Source organism: Camelus ferus, chromosome 5 (genome assembly GCF_009834535.1).
Source record: "Camelus ferus isolate YT-003-E chromosome 5, BCGSAC_Cfer_1.0, whole genome shotgun sequence".
NCBI classification, from domain to species: domain Eukaryota; kingdom Metazoa; phylum Chordata; class Mammalia; order Artiodactyla; family Camelidae; genus Camelus; species Camelus ferus.
This window is the reverse complement of record NC_045700.1, coordinates 51,856,498-51,880,234: the sequence shown is the minus strand read 5'-3', so window position 1 is coordinate 51,880,234 and position 23,737 is coordinate 51,856,498. Positions and strand designations below refer to the sequence as shown.

General features: G+C 42.8%; 1 protein-coding gene across 3 annotated transcripts in view; it reads left to right on the top strand.

Annotated features, from left to right (window-relative positions):
• The first annotated feature begins 3,512 nt into the window (after positions 1-3,512).
• The window catches only part of ZNF385B (zinc finger protein 385B), a 367,465-nt gene continuing 347,240 nt past the window's right edge, over positions 3,513-23,737 (top strand). For all 3 annotated transcript variants that reach the window (XM_032479851.1, XM_032479850.1, XM_032479848.1), the window contains exon 1: positions 3,513-3,639. The gene's annotated coding sequence lies outside the window, so the exon portion shown is untranslated. The remainder of the gene's footprint in view (positions 3,640-23,737) is intronic.

Genomic DNA, 23,737 nt, shown 5'->3' with positions numbered 1-23,737 from the left:
ATATATGTATATATTTGGTATGTCTAAGACAGTTTCGATCTTACTACCCAACATGGAGATAAACCACCAATTTACCTTCCAAATAATTGTTAAATTACAGTGAATATTTTTCAGGTATTTTACAGTTTGAAAAAAACCTTCCCATTTGCTTTGATCCTCAGGATGACCCCTATGATGAAGGTATGTTTATTTTCCCATATTATAGATGAGGAAACTGAAGGTTAGAAGGAATGAAGAATATCATGCAGCTAGTGAATAAATAGGGCTCAAGCCCTGCTCAGCCAACAGTAGAACTCATGTTCTCACCATTACATGATGCTGGAGCCCCCTGCAAGTCGAGTTATCAGACTCATGGTGAAGATTATTGAAAAGCTAAACAGGAATTGTAAGACACTTTGAGGGAAAGTTTGCAGAACACCTCAAAAGCAATGGAGGAAAGGTGAAATATGAGCAAGACAATTATCAACCAACGGTACTTGTATATAGTTTCTAAAGGGTTTCATCAACAATATGTCTTTATAGCAACCCGTTGAGACAAGGCTGATATAATTAGTCCTGTCTTACAGAGGAAGAAACTCTGGTCTCTAGGCTTGAATGTGACAGCTGACATTGGAATTTGAATCTACTCCTAGTTCAGTTTTCTCCTTCCACTGTAAAAGTGGTTTTCAAAATATGGCCCCCAGCTCTGAGACTGGAGTGTTGCTGATGGCTGCAAAGCAATCTACAATGTTTACAGGACCTAGTTTTATAACATCTTACTGTACAAGCTCTTATCCATTTCCTCTAGAGTAAAACTAAGTGATTGATGAAGTCTTCAAATTTGTAGATGCTGTTTTTGTTAACACCAAGTTCTTTACCCACTGGAAAGTATGAATTTGTGGACATAGTTTGCCTAAGTTCATTAATGTTTAGGAAACAATGCATAATGCACCTCATAAACACAAATAGTAGAAAAAGGCTTAAGTTAGTCCCTTTCTGCTATGTTCCTTCTCAGTGTTTAGGGACTTCTTGCTCCACATCCCTCTGGGTTGCTGCTATCCTGACAGTGCTCCCAATGCTCTTTGCCTAGAGTTAATAGTTCTCTGAATTGGTCTACTCCATTATTGCCAGGAATGAGCAATAATGGTTCTAGGAAAATGACGGTGGGAGAGTTTGAAGACAGGAGGAGCCCTTCTGTCAGACAGCACTGAAACAGCACAGGTAATGCCAAGTTATACAATAGGCACAAATTTGCAATCGGAGTATCTATAGCAAAGCTGTTGTTTGTAGATATCTAAATCTCATGTTTTTTTGTTTTTTTGTTTAGTAATGTTTGCAAGTTGACGTGCATTTAGAAAGGAAGCACTGCAATTGTTTCAGGGCTATGGCCTCCAGAGGCCTTAATCCTGCCTTGGCTGAGGACATGAAGGCACAGGTCTTAGTCATGTCACAGGTGAAAAACTGGGAGTTGTCTGCACGTTTTTAAGGTGTCTTTCAGCTGTTGTTAGGAAATGCAGCCCTCAAACTATTCTCCCTATAGGTGATTAAAAATAGACGGGGAGGAGAGCAGGATATAGTTGCAGTTTGCAGGACATAAAAAATGCACATGCTGCTAAATTGTGCAAGCCACAGGGAACACTTCTCACAGGTGTTCCACTCTGCAGAGGTTACTCATTTGCCTCCAAGTGCAATCCAAGGTGTTGACTTGAGGCTTTAAAGACCCCTCCCCCTTGCTCTGCACATTAGGTACCTGGAGATGCCAATACTTATCTGAGCTCAGTAGTAACGACACTGTTCCCAGCTCTGAAGTACATGGCACTGGAAGCTGGGTGTTTTTCTCATGGAAGGCTTTTGCCTCTGGAATTTCCTGCCTACCCCACTCTGCCAGAACCCCACCTTACTGACCTTCAGGGACTCATGAAAGACTTGTTTTTAATATAACCTTTACTGATGGGAAGAGACCTTAAGACCGTAATTTTGTAAAAGACAATTTCAGCAATTATCGTAACTCATGTTCTTCTGGGTTTTAATGGTTTAATTTTGGTGCTGGCTTCCTGTAGCAATTTCAAATAGGGTACAGTATGAAAAATAAACACACCAATGAGTGTCTGTTCTGAGGAATGCATAAGTGAGGATGCCTACCTGGATGTGAAGATATTTAGAATTCTAAAAATATAAAAATTATCTGCCAGATTAATGCTACTTCTCATGCTGATACCTCAAGTGTGCTGGTGCCTGCAATAACCCTAAATTCCAAGGTGGGTAGTCAACACAACCTGCTCCTTTAGAAAGCTCTAGGATGGTGTGCCCGTGTGTTTGTCAAATCTCAAACCCACCCTGGAGAACAGCACTGGCTTTGGCTGGACGCTAAGATATTTACTCTGGACTATTATGCCAAGGCATTAACAGCTGCTGGTTTAATTATTGATGGAGTTCGTGTCAACCATCTGAGAAGAGAACCAAAGAATAATATTTAAAAATCATCTGGTTAAAAAAAAAACTGTTGTGAAACACAGCTTTCTTGTCATTTATTACACTTGAATTTCTCCAGCCAAAGAAGTAATCTCAGAAAATGGCTCTTCTAAAATTATTTTTCCTTTCCCCTTAATGCCTTCTTTCCAAGAGCTCTCCCTTTCAGAATCCAGCACTTTGGCTATGTTTGTACTATTTTCCCAAGATGCCCTACATCAGGGGGAACCGATGACATGTTCTGGTTCTGAAAACTTAAGCACGGAAAAGAAATTCAGAGGAGCAGGAGCCCCCCATCCAAGAGCCCTTTAGATCCACTCTGAGGCTGCGATGCCTTCAGTGCCGCGGGCCTTCCCGGTTCCGCCAAAAATGCCGAGGCTGCTGATCTGTGTGGTCTTTGAGCCGAGAGCTGGTCAAAGAGGAGAAACAAATAGTTGCTGTGACGATCTCCAAGAAGAGAGTTTCACTCTGGCTTGACTAACGTTTGAAAAATCCGCCCCACCGCGCCCCTGGGCATCCCGGTTTTGGTACCTCTCGGCGGTTGCCAAGAATTTTCTCAGGGACTTGGGCCCGGAGGCCAAGAACCGCGAGGACCCCCGCGGTCCGGACGGAGTCTCCTCTCCCTCGCTGTGCGCGCACGCCTGGAAAGGCGGGATTTAAAGGCAGCGATGCTGCGGGAGACTCTGCAATGTCAACGAGCCCCCGAACGGTCCTGCCTCATTCGCTCCAGTGTGTGTGCCTCGCAAGTCCCTGCCTGGTAAACCGTCACCGGCTTTGGCGCGCGGGAGAGGCGTTGGCGGGTCCCACCCCGGGGGTCCGCGGCCAGGCCGGACGCCGGGCCAGGCCCGAGCGCAGCCCCGGCCGGGCGTGCCCCGCGGGCTCCAGGCACACGCCCCTCACCTGGGCGAGGCAGGGCGCGCAGGCGCTCAGCGCCCGGGCCGCGGCGGGAGCCTGAGCCCCGCGCCCGCCGGAGTTGGGACAGTTCCGGGGCCGCGCCGGGCCGAGCTGTCGCCCGCGCCGCCGCCGCCGCCGCCGCCGCCGCCTCCCGGGCTGCCGCAGACCGCGGGAGAGCGTCTGCGCGGAGCCCCAGCGCAGCCCCGGCGGGACCGCCGCCGCCGCCGCCGTAACGCGAGCAACAGCTTCCCAGCTGGAGGAGCCACTGCCCCACGCGCCGGCGGCCAGCGCGCCGAGGTAAGCTCTGGGCGCCCAGCCCAGCCCAGCCCGGCCCGGAGCCCCCGGAACGGGAGCCGCCTTCCCGCCGGCCCCCGCCTGCCTCAGCGGGGCGAGCCGGCAGCTAGGAGTGCCGCCTGAGGGAAGGGCCTCCGGGAGGCTCCCTCCCGATAGAGTTTGCACTTTGTCCCGCGGTCCCACTTGTAGAGGAGGATGCCCGGCCGCCTCTCGCCTGGGCTGCGGGGTGAGGTTCTTGTGAGCCCCTGGAGTTATAGGAGTAGGTCGTGGAAGCCAGAGGAGTGGAGGCGTCCCCAGTGTAGGCTCCTGGGCTGCGAGTCTCCCAAACGGAGGGGAGGATGGGGAAGGGGAGAGGACAAGTAGAGCACCCGTCTGTGGTTAGTCGCAGTGCCTCCGCCACCTGGGCTGGGACGTTTGAGGCTGGACGTCGCTCTTCAATACAGAGAAGTGGGTAGTTTAGGGACAGAGGTGTGGGAGGAAGATGGCAATCGAAGCTTGGGATCCCGAGAGAGTTCTGCAGCTGAATGAAGGTGAAATGGGGGCGGTGAGGCAGAAAGAAGGTCCTCAAAGTTTGCGCTTGCTGGGAGCCCTGAGGTGGGGGTGGGGAAGGGGGTGGCTCGGTTACCAAGCGCTGGGTGAAGGTGTCAGCGCGAGATGGGAGGACACTGTGGGACTGCGGAAGGGACCAGGAGAAGAGGAGGGGGAGGACCATCTGCTTCACCACTGTTATTTGCGGGGGACCGTGGGGAGAAGGGAGAGCTGGCAGGACGATGCTTCCCCGAATGCTTCCACAGGCTCTGAAGGACATACAGTTTTTATGGTGAACCTGGATGGGGGGTGGGGGTTGTGGTCCTTCAAGGAAAATAAATTGCTTTAAGCCCCCTACCCCTATGAGTACAAAATAAACACAGTTTTGGAGTGCTCTCCAAAGTTCTTGGATTAGGGAACGGCGTCTTCTTCATTTTCTTCATTTTCATACAGCGATGTGGTTTGCAGTTCTCTTTGGTTTTGCTTTGCTCAAGAGCATCGCACCAAGGTGAATGCAAACTTTGTTAAGATGTAGCAAAAGGTGCTCAAATAGAAGAAATAAAACGTTTGTGTTACAGGGCCCAGCCCGAAGCTTGGAAACTGGCAGCTTCAGAACAGTGCATGAAACTATAAAAACTGCATTTGTCATATGGAAAAGAAAGCTTTGCATAAAGTCAATAGGCTCTGTCTTTAGATAAAATTAAAGGTTTGGGCTTGAAAGAGCTCCTTTAATTATTTCAGGGCCCCGTTTCTCCGGTTTTCAGAGTCCTTCCATCTTATTTTGATGCCATATGTGCAATGAGTTTGTGCCACCCCTTCCCTGTAACAGATCAATACCCTTAGAATGCAAATACGCTTTACAAGTTCGGTTGTTACACGAGGCTTTTAAGGTGGAAAAATTTTTATTTGGTCAAAGTCTTGGTTGTAATTCAAATTTTATATTCCCATAAATCAAGTATTCATGGATTTATAATTTACACCCCTACTTATAAAGTGATTTGAGGAAGCTTGGAATGAAAACCACAAATCAAATAGCTATTCTTGCAGATCACCTTGACCTCTCTTGCATGCGTTTGTAGTAAAATGCTTTTGAGAAGGTGAATTCTCCTAACAAAGGAAAAATTACTATCCTCTCTGGAATCATCCTAATGATATAAATGTTTTGCAGTATAATTCCTTATGTACTTCATTTGCATTATATTATTTTACATTATGTAAGTAATGCTCTCTTTAGAGAAATTTCATAACCACTAAATAGCATCTATATTAAGGAAAATAATGTTGATATTTTACCAATATACAGATTCACATAGCAAAAAAGAGAACAGTGAATTTAATGTGTCCTTCCTGAATGAGGCAGAAAGGAAACCAAGGGAGGTGTCTCCTCTACAGTTGAATCAGAGAAGGAACTGTCATTAGTACTTGTCACCCAAACATGGCCAATTAGTGAGACCTGTCAGCAGATGGAGGATAACTTTATAAAGTGTGACTATTATATGAGGATCCATCAGATTATATCAGGTGTTCTCAGCTGCTTTTTCTCAGGCTAGTGACCTGGCTCAGAAAAAGAAAACCAAAAAAATCCTGCAAAACAGACACAACTCCAAAAGGTGAAATGTCTACATAGATAATGCTGTGTGGAGCTCCCACTCTGGGAGAGACAAGAATCTTAAATTCTTGGACTGCTTGCCCCCTTTAAATTTTTTTCTTCCTGCTGAGTTTGAAGATATTATTGCTTAATTTTTAACAGGAACAATTTATATTAAAAAAAAATATGAGCAATGAGTTTACTTCTCACAGGAGCAACTGCTTTATTGTGAAAATCTTTGTTCACAGGAATAAAGGGCAAAGTTGGCTTTCTGCTGCGCCTATAAAATCTTACGTCTACGAAGATCTAAAGAAAAATGAGCACGTTTGTCACAATTTCCCACTGCTTTTATTTCCTTCTGAGTTTTTATTGTGACCCCCTCCCCCACCCCACCATTTGACTGTCTCTAGTTTACCACCTCCCTGATTCCTGTCTCTGTTCCTGGTGCATCTCAATATGGTCCTTTTCCCCTACCTTTTCTTCTTCTCTCTTTTTTTTTTTTTTCAGTTCTGCAGATTTTTCTCAATCTTCTTCGGTGTGTAGGTGATCTCCTTTTTGCTCTTTTGCCTGTGATTTTTTATTCAGCAGTGCCCTCTTATTAGTGCTAGATTATTTTCCTAAAGTGGCATCCCTTTCTCCACTTTCCCTCCTAAATTTCATATTGACATTTGACACCTACGAGATGGTTTTATATTGCTCTCAGGTGCTTCAAATCTAACAAGTCTAAACTCTAATCAACATCTTTCTCCTTATATGAACAGGGGTGACTCTGTCAATTTCTGCATTTCTCCCAGTCACCCAGAAACTTTGCAATATATTTGCTTTTCATACACAATTTAATTCACAGACAAGCCCTATGGACGGCATCTCCTCAGTGCCCCTTGATGCTGACTTCTCCACCTTTATATTCCCACAGTGACTGTCTTTGTTCAGATTCTTCTTATCCCTTTCTAGAGACTACTAGGATGTTTTCCCAACCAGTTCCCCATCTCTAGTCTCTCTATTTCCAGTCTGTTTTACACTTGGTTTGCAGAATAAGCTTCTCAAAGCAGAGCCAAGCTCAGTCATTGGCTAATAAACTTTTCCTCAACCAAATGACATATAAACCTCTCCTCTGACATTTCAGACTCTTTGTAGTCCAGCCCCAACGTAGCTCCACATTGTTTATTTGGATCTCATAGATTAATTCATTCATCCATTTATTCATTCATTCACTTATTAATTTATTCAATGGATATTTGAGTACTTACTACATGCTAGGCAGTTATAGGTAATAATTTTAGAAGCACCTTGTGTACTGGCTCAGTGATATGTGTCAAACTTTATTTTTCAATGTTGGAACCCACTGTTAAGATATAATCTTATGTGGTTGAAATGGGGCCCCAGCAATCCCACTGGCCTCTCCTCCCTACCCTTAGTAGTCTCTGAGGCATCATCAGAGGGTCATGAGTCTCCTTGACAAAGCAATTTGAAAACCTCTGCTCTAGGTTGAGGGCAGTGTTCCCTCAACACACAGCAGTCTTCTGAGTTCTGTGTCTGCTTATGCTGATTCTCTGCCTAGAGCAGGCCCTCCCACTTCTCCATAACCATCCCCACCTGTCAGAGTCAGTTCAGTTGCTACATGCTTCCTGATCTCCCTCTAAACTCCAGCTCTTGCTCTTCAGCACCTTGCTTGACCTCCTCTTGGAGCACAAGTCACAGGCTTCCTCACATATATGAACTTTATGCTTTCTCCCCAACAGGCAAGGGCCAACCATGCCTAGCCTCAGGCCTTCATTTCCTGAGAAATCTAGCTCAGGGCCTGGCTTATCATAGGGCGGCAATAAACAATTTAATTAGTCAGATTGATTTCTACTTAGTTCTCTAGTCCCATCTTCTGCCTGTAATAGTTGTTTGGTTGGTTTTTTTTTAAACCCTCAGTTTGGTTCTTACAGTAGTGCCAGTACTTCTCAAACTAGAATATACATCTAAATCATAAAGGGATCTAATTAACATGCAGATTCTAGTTCAGCAGATTTGGCATGAGGCCCGAGAGACTGCATTTCTAACATGTTCCCAGATGATGTTGAAAGAGCTGATCCTCGAATCACTGATTAGCAAGGCAGCAGGTGATACTGCCCAGGTTTGGGAGTTTCTGGCAGCCCCTGCCTCTCAGCCAGGTGATTTTCCTACAGCTTCAGTATTTATTTTGAAAGTGCTTTAGGCCTCGCCACGCTTCCCAAACCTGAATGGAAGGTGCGGTTATTCCCTTGCATTTTCCCCTAATATGTTGATAAAGTAGTGCAATGACTAGTTCTTCCTAGTTAATTTTTTTTTCTGGCCAGTTCTTTTGCTTTATTATATATTCCTTCTCATTTTCCTTGTTATTTTCAGATTGCGGCTATTCTCTTTTCTCACTCTGTTACAATTTTTTCCTTTCCTTTGCTCTCTCTGGTTCTTAAAATTCTCTTTAGATACCTTGGCTGAATCCCTGCCCCAACTGTTTTCCTCCAGCTTCCAACTTTCATCTGTGAAAGGAGCCCTGAGGCAGGGTGCGGGAGACCCCGGCTCTCGCTCCGCCCTCACTGCTCGCTCACGTGAGACGTCGCAGGGCGTGGTTTACAGCCTCCCGGTGCTGCGTCAGCGCCAGATGCCTTGTGGGATCCTCACATGGGGCCGGAGGAGCAGGTTGGCGGAGGAAACGGGATATTCTGATGATGACGTGGTTGGTGGCTGCTCCCACTTAGGGTTTATGTTCCAGACAAACAATTTGAACTTTTGCCTTTCACTCACTACCCAGAGAAAGACTCGTATTTCTTCACAGAACAGCTATTTCCCTGGCATTTGCTAATCTGGTTGTTTCCCACCCTGGATTCACACTAAAATCATTTCAGGAGCCTTGGGGGAAAAATTGTGGCATACTTAGCCCATGTCACAGAAATGATTTAATTTATCAGTATTTTTCAAATCTTCACCAAGTGATTCCAATCTGCAGCCTGGGTGGAGAACTACAGCATCTGATCTGTGAAGGCAGTGCAGAGTGGGGCTTAAAAACATAGCATGGTCCTGAGTGAAATCCTGGCTTTGCTACTTACCGGATTTGAGAGTTTAGGAGTATTACTTAACTTCTCAGGGCCTTAATTTCTTTGTCTGTGAATTGGGTTGCATTGGTTGTTGTGAGGCAGGTGTGAGAGCCAGAGGTGCAGTATTGTGCACTGTGGTTGTTCACCATGATAATTACATTTTATATCCCTCGAATCACTAAAGGGTCCTCTTGCCTTTGCAGCTAACACTCTCCTCACCCTGTTCAGCTTTAAGATATCCAGCCAGTATAATCACTGAAAGGAAATTTATGAGCATATTTTTCGGAAATCAGTGAAAAAGTACAGAAGGCGTATATACTAATAAAAACCAATCACCCTTTTATTTTTGATCCATTTGGTGCCACATCAATTCTATGATCTCATAAATAGCAGAGATGAATTAAAATATATATAAAATGATACAAAAAGATGACCAGGCTTTCATACCTACTTCAAGAAAAATGCCTTAGCTCTTTAATAAAGACAGTTCTATCATCAACAAATAGAAAGGATTGAAATTCATGGGGCTAAGAGAGCGTTTTATTTGGGAAGTAAATATGAATGTGCTAAGCATTTACATATCTGAGTTTATAATGGGAAATGAAATTTAAAAATAAAATAGTACACCCAGAGAGAGATCCTGTCCTATGCAGGCTAAAGCTAGTCAACTTTTTCTTCTCTTTTTGGCTGAGATTCTGGAATAGCCGTTGTGCTATTATGCTATCATTATATCAGCAAATCAAAGATTGAATAAATGGACATAACCAATGTTAGCTAAGAACCCAAATCCTCCCTTTCTTTTCTGTACACATCTGAAAATAAATAGAAGGGGTGTTCAGTAATTCCAGTGGGTCTGGCATAGGTACCCAGGCTTGACTATCAGGGGTTGTTCTGCTGATGGACTTGGCATTTGAAAGAGCTGCAGATGGGTTTCATTTCTCATCTTTTTCTCTTGGAATAAATGTTTTATTTCTGCATTATTTACTTTTTGATCAGAAAGAGTATTTTTCAATTAAATCTTCACTAATGTTTTTATCTTCCATATTGTTACTGTAATTTTAAGAGAACACAATTAAGAAAATACTGTGAAACTTTAAAAAGAACTTTTGAGCTACACTAAGGAAGTGAGATGTGAGAGATGATTAGCTAATTCTTTTAGATCTTTGCTTTAATATATTCATGTTAAAATTGTGTAAAATTCTACAGAGGTGTGATTTTTCATGTGTATTAGTTAAAGTGCTTAGTCTGATGGTTAGTCTGTTATGTACGGCATTCAGAATCCAGAGGCCTGGACTCTTGGTCAGCTCATACTGTTTGCAAATCAGAGTTCAGATTCTAATTCATCGCAGGCTTAATAGATTGCTATTTCTGTGAAATATTAGTTAGGGGTATGGAAATGACTACTATTTAGTCAAAGAAAATAATAATGTCTTTAGGGTTAAAAGATTTTTTTTGCAATATCTTGTTCGATAAATTAGAAAAGTGAGATGAATAGAATCTAAGATATTTAAAATTTGAGTCTAAGAAAGTTAAACAGTAGAACACTTCTGCTAATATTAACACTAGAATTTAAACTTCGCATAGAAATTGGGTGGACTCTATGATGTCCTTAGATTTGATACTTTAGAGGTGGGAAAACTTTCCCTCACAGACTTAGGGAGGGGTGTTGCCTTATATATTATGAAAATTATGATGCTGAGACTAAGGATATAAAGCATAAAATGCTATGTTTATGTACAGATAAACATACCTGCATATAAGGACAGGCATTTTGGTTTTTATATATATGAAATATTTTTACTTTAATAAATTGGTTATTGTACATGGTCTTAGTATCTGGAAATGCTGATGATTAAACACATCTCATTTCCTATATGTGTTGCACTGTTGAAGATGGGCAGTAGTATAAATGGTCAAGTTCAGGCTCTGGAGTCAGACTTGGTGGATGCAAATTCCAACTCCTCTAACCATTAGCTGTGTGACTTTGATGAGTTAATCAACCTCTCTGTGCCTTAGTTTCCTAAGTCTAAGAGACATTAAGAGAAACTTTAATGAAATTGTTGTCAGCTAAAATGAGATAATACACATAACATACTTAGCAAAATTCTTGACTACGGAACTACATAAAATCCTATAATACTTGTAAAGGTAGCCATTTTTATATATTATGCAGTTTAATAATTAATACCAAATACCTCATAGATACACTGATTTCTTTGCCAAAAGAACTTCTGCAGCTCTGATATTTGAACCTTCTGTTTGAAACTTACTTAGCATTTTAAAATTACATATCTTTGTTTTCTTGTCTTCCTTTCTTTGTCGGCTTTAGGAGAACAATGAAATGAAAGGGAGAATAGAGGTGGGATTATAAGCACTACAAGAACTCTTGAAAATGTGTAACCATATGATGCACAGGCAAATTTTTAATAACAAAATGTATAACCTGGGCTTTGGATTTTGGGAAAGACCAAATGGCTTAAAAAGTAGCTTCTGCATGAATGTGCTTTGTGTACTTGGTATGCATGTGTAAACCTGGAATGTTTGGAAGGGACCCGAAGCAGAGAGCCATCCAGGTATAGAAGCCAGCTTATATAACCAGGGTCTTTGTAGCCAGGCTGGACTAGTTCCAGGACAGGCTCTTCTCAGACACCTGAATTGTAGTTGAATAGTCACCTGGATCCTGCTGGGTTCACAGGCATTTATTTTAATACCTGAATTGGATTTTCTATGCTTGGATTTAGACAACAAAATAGGTAGCAAGAAAAAGACATAATTGGTGAACTCCATACAGGATTACCAAAGAGTTTAAGTCCATATATACCTAATTACTGCATGTATGATTTTTAGTGGTTAATCTCATTTCCACAGTGATAAAAGCGTCAAGATTCAGAGTGTGGAAGCTAAAATCTTAGTCTTGTCTTTCTTTTACATAGCCTTCTCCTTGTATCCCATACCTGTGGCCACCAGGCGGGTCCCCACACCTCTCTAGGACAGTGATTCTTGGGCTTTAGCATGGACAAGAATCTCTGGAAAGCTTGCAAAAAATGCAGATTTCTGGTATTCATCCTTGGAGTTTCTGACTCAGCAGCCTGAGGTAGGATCCAGGAATCCAAATATCTTATCAAAATATTTTGTAAGTATCCTAGTTGAATCACAGACCACACTTGGAAATTAGCACTATTTCTCCAGAGTAGCACAATTTTCAACTTGGGAAGTGTATCAGAATTACTGTGGCTCTTGGTAAAGTCCAGTGAAACATGCCCAGCCCTGTTCCTCCATGCTGCATTAGCCATGGGACACTCTTAAGCTGCTCTGAGTCATTGCCATGGAGCCTGTCATGTGTGAGTTCTAGAGAACCAGGCTGAGTTCTCTCAGGGACTTTACCCACAGGTTTTTGTCTGCCATGATTCTCTGTGGCAATGTGGCCCACTGGCCACCTGCCTCAGGACTCCTGTGAGCTCACTTGTTATATTCAGATTCCAGGGCCCAAACCTAACCCTACAAAATCTAAAAGGGATCAGTGGGAGGTAAGTTCTTAGAGCCAGAATTTTCCTCTGGTTCCCCAGATGATGATTATGCCTTGATGGAGTTCTCTAGCCAGTGCTCTGTGAAGTTGGACAACCCCAGTGGTTGTGGTTGTGGTCACCATCTCAACTGCAGTGGCCTTACGGCCAGTACGGAGACCACCGGGACTACTGAATGTCAGCAGTGTCTCTCCCCTCCCACGTCTCCAGGCCTCTGCCTTCTGCCTCCTGGGAGCAGCCATTTCTCCTGTCCTTGTGGTTTTCTGGTGGGAAACACAGGCTTCTTTCTCTCTGGTCTCTTCTTGCCTTCCCTTTTCCATAGCTGCCAAGTCCAGGCCCAAGTGACTAAGCCAAGTGTGCAGATGTGATGGTGGGCATTCACACTGCTGTAGGCCTGACAGAGGGACCCCTGTGAGCCCTTTCACATCCTTGAAGTCTTTCTTGCTTCCTACATAAGCAAGGTTTAAGTTTGTCGAGAATTTCGCAGGTTCTCAGATCTGTTGTCTCCCTTTTACGTTGTATCGGAAAAAGGACAGTATAATGTACTCTTGGCTGGCATGGAGAAAAGGCAACCTGATCTTTAGAAATATTTGATTATTTGAAATCAAGAATTATAGCAAGAAAACTTGTTTTACTGTGTATGGGTAACAATTCTGAGTCTTCAGGGTGTGTCCTTCAATAGACCCATTTAAAAATGCAAATTAGAGAATGTTTTAGGGTTGCTATATAAAATAATGAACAAAAATGACATTAAAAATGATTAGGTATTACATTATGAATAACTCGATCATTGATTGTTCTATTTTTAATTTTTTTGTGGAGGGTGGTAATTAGGTTTATTTTTATTATTTATTTATTTTTAATGGCAGAACTGGGGATTGAACCCAGCACCTTGCGCATGCTGAGTACACACTCTACCACTGAGCTATACCCTCCCCCCGTCATTGATTGTTTTAGAAGCCAGAAATAGTGTTCTGTCCTGTTAAATAACCCTTTGTCACCTGTAAAACGTCAGAGAGTGACGGAGGGTAAGGTGGCATAACGGTCAGTAGCTTAGCATTTCCCCACTGCAAGGTCATGTTATGGTGGAGGCCTGTGCTCAGCCTGACTCAGCCCTCCTAGATGTGGACATCTTTCCTTAGCAGTTAGGAAGGCTCCCTGGTAACTGAAGGGAGCAAGGTTTGGTGAAGGTGAGTGACTGACAAAAAGGTATACCTACCTGGAAAATGGTATCCCCCATCAAATGAGATGTGAGAGGGAATTACACATATGGGAGACAGCAATGTCAGACCTTACGGATCTTCTCAAGAGGTAATTTCTGGTCTCGTGGCAGTTTACTTTCTAATTTTAGGGGAAAAAATTAAAAGGCAACATCTGAACTGTTCTATCAGCCTAATAGCTGTGATGGTTTGAGTGGCCCTCCACAGGGTTGATTTTTAATAGTCTCTGCGACCCGTGCTTAGTTGGGAGGTGGTACCACTCCAAAGGCCTCTCAGACTAGCCTACTTCTTTGCTTCTGTCAAGCCTTACTCTGATCCTAGGAGTGCAATTTTAGCACTGGCTGAAGCCACCCTCAGCAGCCCAGCGTGAAAACAGGTGCAGAGCAGAATCCCTGTGAGTCCCCCACCCCCATGGGTGCTGTTTCCTAACCTCCTTTAGCACCAGGACAAGGATGCACCTCACCAGCTGGTGCCAGATTAGATGGCTTTGAACAGACATGGCAGCTGCCTGCGAACACTTGAAGGGATGGCGCGTGGACAAAGTAGGTTCATTTTTCTGAAGTTCCAGCCGGTACAACCAGATTCAGTAGGTGAGATGGTAGGGAGGCAGATTTCAACTCAGTGTGGGAAAGAACTTTCTAATGATTCCGACTGTCCCATAACGGCCTCAAAGTTTCACGCTCGCTCGGGGTGAAAGTATGCAACGGATGAGAGGGTTAGCCACCAGAACCGGCCTAGAAGGAATCTGAGCACTGAATGGAAGCTCCAGTGGGCGGGTCACTGCAGTCGGTGCCCTTCTTGGCACTATTGGTGAAATAACTTGACTCTAGGCAAGGGAGGGGCCAAGTGAAATGGTAGGGAAAGAGATGTTCCTAGACTTCTTAACAGGTAAAAGAATAATTACTTCATCTTTTACCCCCAGATCTGTATTATCTTTCCAGCTTTTAAGCAGGTTACATTCATTGACCACCTACTCTGTGCCAGAACATGATCTCATTTAAGAGCCAAAAGACAGGAATCCCTGTGCGTCCCCTCTTAGCCAGAATTCTGCAGTAGTTTTCCTGCCCCTCTCAGAAGGGTCAAGCCCTGTGGTCATCTTTGGTGACTTCCCACAGGCTGCTCTGTGTATGCATCATCTCTGAGCTAAACGCCTTGATGATCTTTTCATGTTTCCGTATTACTGTTTCTGTGTTTCTCTCACGGTGCTTGCAATATTAGATTATAATGATCAGTTTGTACTGATTGTATAGATTTTTTCCCTCACTAGACTGTAAGCTCTTTGAGAGCAGACCCCCTGACTTATTCATCAAGTTAATGACTATTTTAGCATCTGGAAATAGTAAATTCTAACATTTGTTGGTTATTTGATTACTCCTTTCATTACACTCCTCTCCCAAAAGAAATACCTAGGAGGACTTTTATCATCAAGTTACAGAACTAAAAGGAAAAATACTAGGGTTTTCTTGCTTCTCCTGACCCTGCCTTCCCAATCCTAATCACCTATCCCATTCATTCTCTTTCAGGGGAAGGGCAGAAGGTACTAAAGAGAATGCAGCAGAAAAAAAAAAATCCCCAGAATTAGAGAAAGGAAAATGACCTCTTGTGTATCTCCTTCAGCAACTTGACCAAATGTGTTGCCTTCAGCAGCACTAGTGGTAGGATGAGGAGAATATCCTGCTCTTGCTGTTAACTAGCTGTGTGACCCAGAACTAGTCCCGTGACCCCCTTGCTGTTTCCTCTAAGTAAAATGAAGAATTTGTCCAGACAGTTTTCAGGAGCTCTTTCAGGTCTGATACAGTGTAACTCATAACTGCTTTTCCCTTCCAGGGTTTTCTGAAGTTCTTTTCCTCTACATACATAGTATTCTCTGGTATAAGCAAGAATCCAGAATGATGTTGATGAGAAACATTTTTGGGAAGTGACATTGGGATAGAACTGTGTTTGTGATCTGACACATCCATTGGAGTTCCTGCCATATGGCCTTGGGCAAATTATAAACATCTCCAAGCTGAAGATTCATCTCCTGTGAAATGGGCATAATATTCTATATCTCAGAGGATTGCAAGGATTTAGATAATGTATGTGAAATGCTTGTCCTGTACCAGAAACATAATGAACGCTTGGAAAATGATAGCTGCTCTTATTTGGAAATAGTACCCTGTCTCTCTTTCATCCAACCCCTGAAAGATACCCACGCACAAGTCCTGCAGAAGTTTTCTTGGCATGAGCGTTTATTTTGTGTGTGTGCCCTTCAACATCATTTCTCTTCCATCTAGAATTAGCTGAGGACAGTCGAGGTCCCTTCCCGCTGAGGCATTCTGCTCCTACATGAATAATGGCCAAAAGAATAACCCATTTCACAGTGATTTGGAGTATATTTGTTTTAACATTTGCATAGAAGGTGTGAATGTTACTGAGGAAACACTGGCAGTGGGTGCAGGGTTGGCTATCTTAATATCATATAATGTATTACACTCAGATCGAGATTCCTTTATTTGAAAAAGCTTTGACTGAGCAGCGGTGACACAGCAGCTCCTGAGCCTGACAATAAATAGACACCTTATAAAAATTTATGAAGTTCAGGTTGTAAAGAACACACTGCACATACCGAGTAGTAACATTTCTTATTAAAATAATTTTATCTGTAAGTTTGTTGTGTCCATGTCGCCTGTAATAGCAGCTCATGCTATGGCTGGATACCTCGACAGCCTGTAAACTTTTATATGGGCTTTTGCAAAGGGATGATAGTTTTACGAGATATGATTTTCTCATCTCACCAAATTAGATTATTTGAGATTGCGTCCCTGGATGTAAAATTTCAATCCTGAGTAAGTCTGTACCTCAGAGACTCCATGCAGCCTGCTAGCATAGTGGAAATGGAGCATAATAAATCTGCCCTGAGCCCATTTCTCTCCACACAGCTCCATAATTCATTCTCTGCTTGGTACCCATGATCACTTTTTCATTGGTTAATCAGTCTGCATCCAGACTAGCTCCTCTCAAATGCAGTACCTCCTTGGTGCAGGTCTCACCTCTGGGCACACTGTACCACTTACAGGCTTCTTTCAAGAGCTCTGTGCTCTCGTGGACCCTGGATCCAAGATGTTCCTAATTACATGGCAAGCAGTTACTCTGGTTATAGGGTGGCCTATTTGTTGCAGTATACTTTTTAAAAAGACACTCTGTTTAAAATGGATTAAAATAGATAACAGCATCTCCAGAGGACACCTAGAAGCCCAGCAAGTATTTCAGTTATTCTTTCCTGAGTCTCCTCTGCGGGGACAGATGATCTGCTACTAAAGCCACAGGTTTCTTTATTCTGGTCCCTTCCACCTCATCCATGAAGAATGTCTCTCCATTGCTCCCGCGGTGTTTCTCTCTTCCCTCTGGTTCAGCGTTACGTTGGACAAGTGGCACTACCACCATCTGCTGCTGCAAAACCAAGAGTGGCTATAGGTGACTTTCAGGGATGTTGGGGAAAAACCAAGAGTTTAGGAAAATTTCATCCAAGGTGGAGTAGAGGCAATCATACTGAACTGGAAATTAAACACATCATTTCCAGTCCTGTTTCCACCCTTAATTGTTTTTGTGATATTGGGCAAAGGGTTTATTTTTATCAGCCCTCACTTTTGTCACTTGTAAAACAAGCAGATAGCAAGAGGCACCTTTTAGGAGAGAAAAATTCTGTAAATTATGAATTATGAAAAAAATGTCTTCTATTCCTCCCTACAATTTAATTCAATAACTTAGTGTCATGAGACTATGTTAATGGAACCTGGAACTTTGGAAGAAGGGTTATCAAGAGGATTGTGCCACCCTGCGGGGTGTAGCCTAGGGGGCACTCAGAAATAGCTTTGTGTAGAAGGCTGGGTTATCAGCTGTAGCCCAGTCAAAGGGCAGGCATCTAGAGCAGGAGTCTGGCGGCGAATGTGGAAACAGAATGCTCGGCAGGACAGGAAACTGACAGAATCAATGACATCCAATTTGTTGGTTTCAAGGGAAGGGTTATCTTTATGTTCTTCAATGATTTTAAAGACTGGTAATTGAGCAGCTCCTTAAATTTCTTTTTCAGCGTGCTTTTTCCCTGAATTTACTCATTCACCTTCTCTTCAACTCCTGAATTTGCTAAGAGCCTCTATTTCTTGCCTAGTTTTATGGAAAAAGCACAAAGTGGCCCAGCTTAGCAGTGGCAGAGCAGGACGGGGGTCTCATGGAGAAGAGTGGGCTCCCAGCTGCTCCAGGCTGACCTGTGTGCCAGCAGCATCAGCATCACTGGGAAGCTGGTCAGAAACTCAGAATCTCAGGTCCCACCTCAGACCTTCTGAATCCGAACCTCCTTTGTAAACCTCTGGGTGTTTCATGTGCACATTAAAGTCTGAGAAGGACAGTAATGCAGTGGAGCCTCCACTACAAGTTCCTCCCTGCTCCATGCTTCTGATTCAGGCTTAGCCCTCTGGGTTCATGGAGATGCAATCTGTAAAGGGGGAAAACATGCTGGAGGTGCCGTGGGACAGCTTCCTGGATTTTATACGTAAAATAAAACGAAGAGTTTTTTCCCCTCCCCCCAAGCATTTTGAGGGGTTGTTTAGAACCATAAAGACAGATAAGCAGGATATGGAATCCTCATTTCAGTAAAAGGCTTTCTAAGTTAGCTCCTGGGCAAAATCCCTCCTAATGTCACTACTTTATATCAGCAAAGTCCCATTTGAAAATATGTAAATACAAAGTAGGCAATGCATCTGATTAGACATGAGTGATTGGGATGATTTAAATCTCTGTTTCTGAAATGACTTCAGGATGCTAAGGCTGTTAGACCCCCTACATTCCAAATTCTGAAGACAGCCATTCTAGATGTTTTACAAGAATATGGCTTTAAAATGTAAACATCAAAGTAACTGATTAACATCAAATTTGGGGCATAAACATTCTCTAATTACTATTTTGATAGTTAGCAAGTTGTTAGCTCCTTCAAGAAGATGACTTTCCACAGTCAACTAAAAGTGTGTATTTAGTCACTACCATGTGCAAGTGTCTGTGGAGAGACAACTGTTAAGAAGAGAATCTTTGAGCTGTTCTCTTTATTTTTCATCATCTTGCAAAAGGACCAGTTGGCTTTGAAAAAGTCCTGCCAGCCACATGACATGACAACTCTTAATAATGCCAAGGTCATTGAATGGGACAGATAATAGTGAATCATTTTGTTCTAAGATCTCCAGGCCCACCTTAAACATGCTTTGAATTCTAGGGCACCTTATACCAAGTCATAAATATGGGTAACGGATGATGTAGTTCTTGTATGCCTTAGAAGGTCTCTAGGATCCCCCCTAATAGGGAAACTCTTGCCAGTTCCCTAGTGTGACCATCTGAAAGGGTCATTTGTGCACATGTTGCTTTGTACATGCAAGCCCAGAAAATGGAACAAGGGCTGTAAACCTTTATAAATATGATGTGAAAAATATGATGCATGTGACCTATACCATTCTTTTATATGAGAGGCAGATATGACATGCCCTTTGTGTGACAGCTTTATCTTTGATCCCTGTCCCCATCAATTTTAGTGGCACTTGCTCTCAGCTTTACAGGTAGAATGACATTTTTGTTTTGGCTAAAGTACCCTCGGCTGACTGCCTTCACTAACTGCAGCCCATCTACTGCTGAGATTTTCCATCTCTTGGGGCTGGCATTGTATTATGCCATATTATGCAGCCCTGGTTCCTGTATTTTTTTTCTCTCTTACCTGTCTAGTATTCTCACTTACCCTTCTTCAGTTCATTGCATTGTACCCAATCAGATCATGTCTCACCAAAGAAGTGAACTGGAATAAGGCTGCATATTTAAATGAATCTAGGTCAGTAAGTTACTGCCAGAGCATACCGTCTATGTAGAGAGAACTATTCTATAATACACTTCCTAGTTTATTACCACCTCTAGGGGTGTTAAGGTAGTTTCTGGATTGATAAAATCAATCAGATCGGCAGTAATCAATCTAGTGTGGTGTTGGAGTGGTGAGCATTATACTCTTGACATAAGAAGAAAGCAAAGTCCTAAGTACATGGATATTGTACACATCACCAAAACAAAGTTACAAAGAAAGACGATGGAATAAATAGGTCTTCAACATGGTTCTCCCAGTTGAATAGTTTATGGACTTTGTCAATTCATTAAAGAGTTATGGTTTTACTCAATGCTATTTGTATTTGGAGTATTCTTTGTTAGTAAAATTTTATTTAAGTTCCGAAACTCACAGGGCTTGAGATAAATAGTGCTGCCTTTGGTTCTTAGGCCACAATGGAACATCCTGTACATGTTTGCATGCCAGGAAAGTCACACTGATTCTTTGATTTTCCTTTCTCCCCCTACTTCTTTGCACTAATGTTGAGCCAAATGGTTTGATCTTATTCAAATCATTCCTTTAACTAAACAATTATGATGTTTTTCACCTTGATTTCCTTCTTTTTTTCTTCTTCCTTTTAAAAAAAATTCACTTTATGTTCCATATAGAAATAGCAATATCAACAGGGACTGGACCCCATGGGCTGCTTTACCTTGTGCGGTCATGTCTAAGCACTTCACTTGCATTGTATCACTTAGTAACGTGGCAGGCACTAGCGCCATTTTACTGATGATGAAACTCATACTTACATAAGTTGAGGAACTTTTCTAGGTCATCAGACTCGTGACTGACAGAACTTGATCTTGAACCCAGGCTTCACTGACTCTAGAATCCACCTTCATGATGACAGTCATAGTGCAAGACCAGAAAAGAAATTTAAGCATCACCGAGTTCAAACAATTTTTTTCATAGATGAAAAAATAGGTCAAGAAAGGTTACTTGCGTCACTCTGGGTCACAAAAATAGCAGATGGAAGAGGCAATTTCTTCTTTTTTTGAGTGTGTGTGTATGTATGTATGTATATATATATTTATTTATTGAAGTATAGTCAGTTTACAATGATGTATCAATTTCTAGTGTACAGCATAATGCTTCAGTCATACATGAACATACATATATTCATTTTCATATTCTTTTTTACCACAAGTAATTACAAGATATTCAATATAGTTCCCTGTGCTGTACAGTATGAACCTGTTGTTTACCAGACTTTGTGAGAATCCTCCTGTATTTTGAAGGGAGAGACACTCTGCCAGAGTTCAGTAGGTGTTCTGTGCGATTCAATGGGTAGCTGTAATTCTTGTGTATTTGTCGGAGAGGGTGAGCTGTAAATCTGTCTACTCTGCCATCTTGGCACCTCCCTCCTGGAAGAGACAATTTCAACTGGTGTTCATTTTCAAGGAGGTTATGTAAGCATATTCCATTCTATCTAATTGGCTAGACCAGGTATCCTCTCTGGACCAATCTGCTGGAACAAGCAGTATGGGCACACTATACAGAATTGTTCAAAATGGCTGCTCCTTCACTCCCTTCTTGCTGGGGTTAAGAGGAATCCTTGTAGCTGGGCAGACACTGCAAAAGCTCTTCACTGCATGGGGTTGTTATCTTCCAGGCTGGAAGCTCACTTCTAGCCAGACTCCCTCAAAGCCAGGAAGCAAGTTGCTGCTAGGGAATTTTCCATGTTATTAGGACTCTTTCTTCCTTCAAAGTAGATCAAATCCAGGGTAAAACCAGTCTGCCTTCATTGTTCTTTGCTCAGTCTGCTCTCCAGGCCCTGCCTCTATATTGAAGATAGATTGAGTTTGACAGATGGAAAACCAGCAGCAGTCCTGAGACTGGCTGCCAAATGGGACATAGGAGGAGTTCATCTGATGGGTTGTGGCATTAAACTGAAAGGGTACGAACATCGATGCACGAATGAAAGCAATGAATGGTGACCCTCCTGAGGAAGTAGCAGTGTTTTTCATCACTGAACGAACTGTGTTGAAGGCTTGGGAAAGGGAGAAGGCAGCTACTGGGTGAGGTTCTGCTTTCCATATTACAGTTTGACTTGTATAAGTGTGCTTCAACAGAGATGTGTGTCCCAATTGGACTTTTTTTTTTTTAAACAGTATATTTCTCTTACCACCAAACAAGTCTAAACTTATTCAAGAGAAGTATGAAGACAGAAGTTGTGATTCACTGATACGCATGCAGGAGGAATGGCGATTGGCTGTGGTGCAGCTGGGTTTCACTCTAGGTGTGCATTTCCTCTCCCTTTCCAGGCCGCTGTGCTCTCTCCGCTGCAGGGGAGGGCTGCACAGCAGAGATGAAAGCAGAAGTTGCCCATGCTAGAACAGAGACAGGCTTTGGTGTTCCAGAGGCTCTTCGAAGGGACTAGATCCTACAAGGGAAGAGTAGTAGGGACTTTGGGAAAGGGTAAGCAGGAAAATAAGAAAGGCCAGAAAAAGAGAGGTTGATTTCCTAAGGTGAGTGGGTCCAATGGTCTGTTTTCAGGGAGCCCGCCAGGACTTTGTGGGGGAATGTGATCGTAGGGAAGCTATGTATTTTCCTTCCCAGCCTTAGTAAAGAGTCCTACAGCATATGCAGCAGGCCCCTGGGCACCAGAGTCCATGAGATTTCTTTCAAAAATGCATGTTTCCCAGCAAAATATCCCCTCGATGACATCCTGTCTGTAGGTGATAAAGAAAAGTATTCTAAGCAGATGAACTAGCACGTGCAAAATTATGAAGTCATGGCACATGTACTCTGTACCTGTGACTTTCTTCATCACAGGGTTGTGGATGATGAGCAGCTGGAGGGGTGGGTGAGGGCTGCACATGGGTGGACTTGACTGCCATCTGGTGGAATCTCTGCAGGCCAGTGATTTCAAACGCATTTTTAGGAGCATATGTAATTTTTAAAACAAAATCTTATGCAGAAACCCAGTGTACCCTCAGGCCATGCCCTCCCCTGCATAGCTTTGAACTCTTGAGGTGTGTCTATGTGACCATGACTGTGGATAATGGGGAACCCACTATCTGATCAGATTTGGGATTTAAAAATGATGACCACAGTGGTGGTATGAAGAGACATTGAGAGGTGGAGATGGAGAATGTCAGACTGAATACGAAGAGACCAGTGTACTGTAAAGAAATTTGTGAACAAAAACTAGTAATGTAAAAATAACTTCATTTTTATATGAATTACAGTTTTTATTGTGAGCCTCATTTGGTTTGGTGGTAGAAATTTAGTTTTAATTCAGGGTCACTCTCTCCTATGAATTGGATCAAATTCCAGAGGGTGAGATGTTTATATACATAGTAAAAACCACTACTTATTCAAAATTTAATTATGCAAAAAGCAGGAACTTTAAAAATTTAGCACATTTCCTATAGTAACCCTACATGGAATGTACTGTTATTAACCCATCTTACAGATGAGGAAACTGAGGTCCGGAAAGTTGAATGATTTGCCAAAGTCAAATAACTCTTAATTATTAGAGGTAGGATTTGAATCTAGATAGCCTGCCTCCTGGTATGCTCCAGTATCTTCATTCTTACCCAGTGCAGCTACGATGTGGAGGCACTTGTTGGGAAGTATACCATTTCGTCCTTGGGAATGATCAGTCCTCTCTGATATCTGTTGCCATGGCATTTGTTTTTGTTCATCCCATCCAGTTCTTGGACATCATCCATGCAGGCTGCTCTAGATGCTCCAGAAGCTGATACATTCAGCTACTCACAACCTCTACTACACTTGTGAGAAACTCTTTGAGGCTGTCTAGGGCTCTGTCTGCTGAGCAGTTCTCAACTGGGGTACTTCCCACAGGGGCATTTGGCAACACCTAGAAATATTTTTGGTTGTCCCAGTTGAGGGTGGGGATTACATTACTGGAATCTAGTGAATAGAGGCCAGGGAGGCTGATAAACATTATATAACACACAGGATAGTCCCCAAAACAAAGAATTATTGGGGCCAAAATACTAATAGTACCAAGGTTGAAAAACTCCAACATAGACATGAAATTTCATTTCAGCCATTTCATTTACAAAGTCTTCCTTTATTCCCAGGGCTCCATCTTCCCAGGAAGGCACAGATACCTTTGGTTCTTAGCTCCACGAAACCTTCTGGGTTTTTGCTAACTTTTCCTCCATCAGGGCTCAATGTAGGGCTGGTATGTGTGCTGGGACCTGGGCCCCCTTTTCAGATACTCACTTAAGTCAAAATTCTCTGCACTTACCCTTTGACTGTTTCCCTCTCTTGTGCTTTTGTCTAGCTTGAATGTAGGAATTTTTGCTCTTACT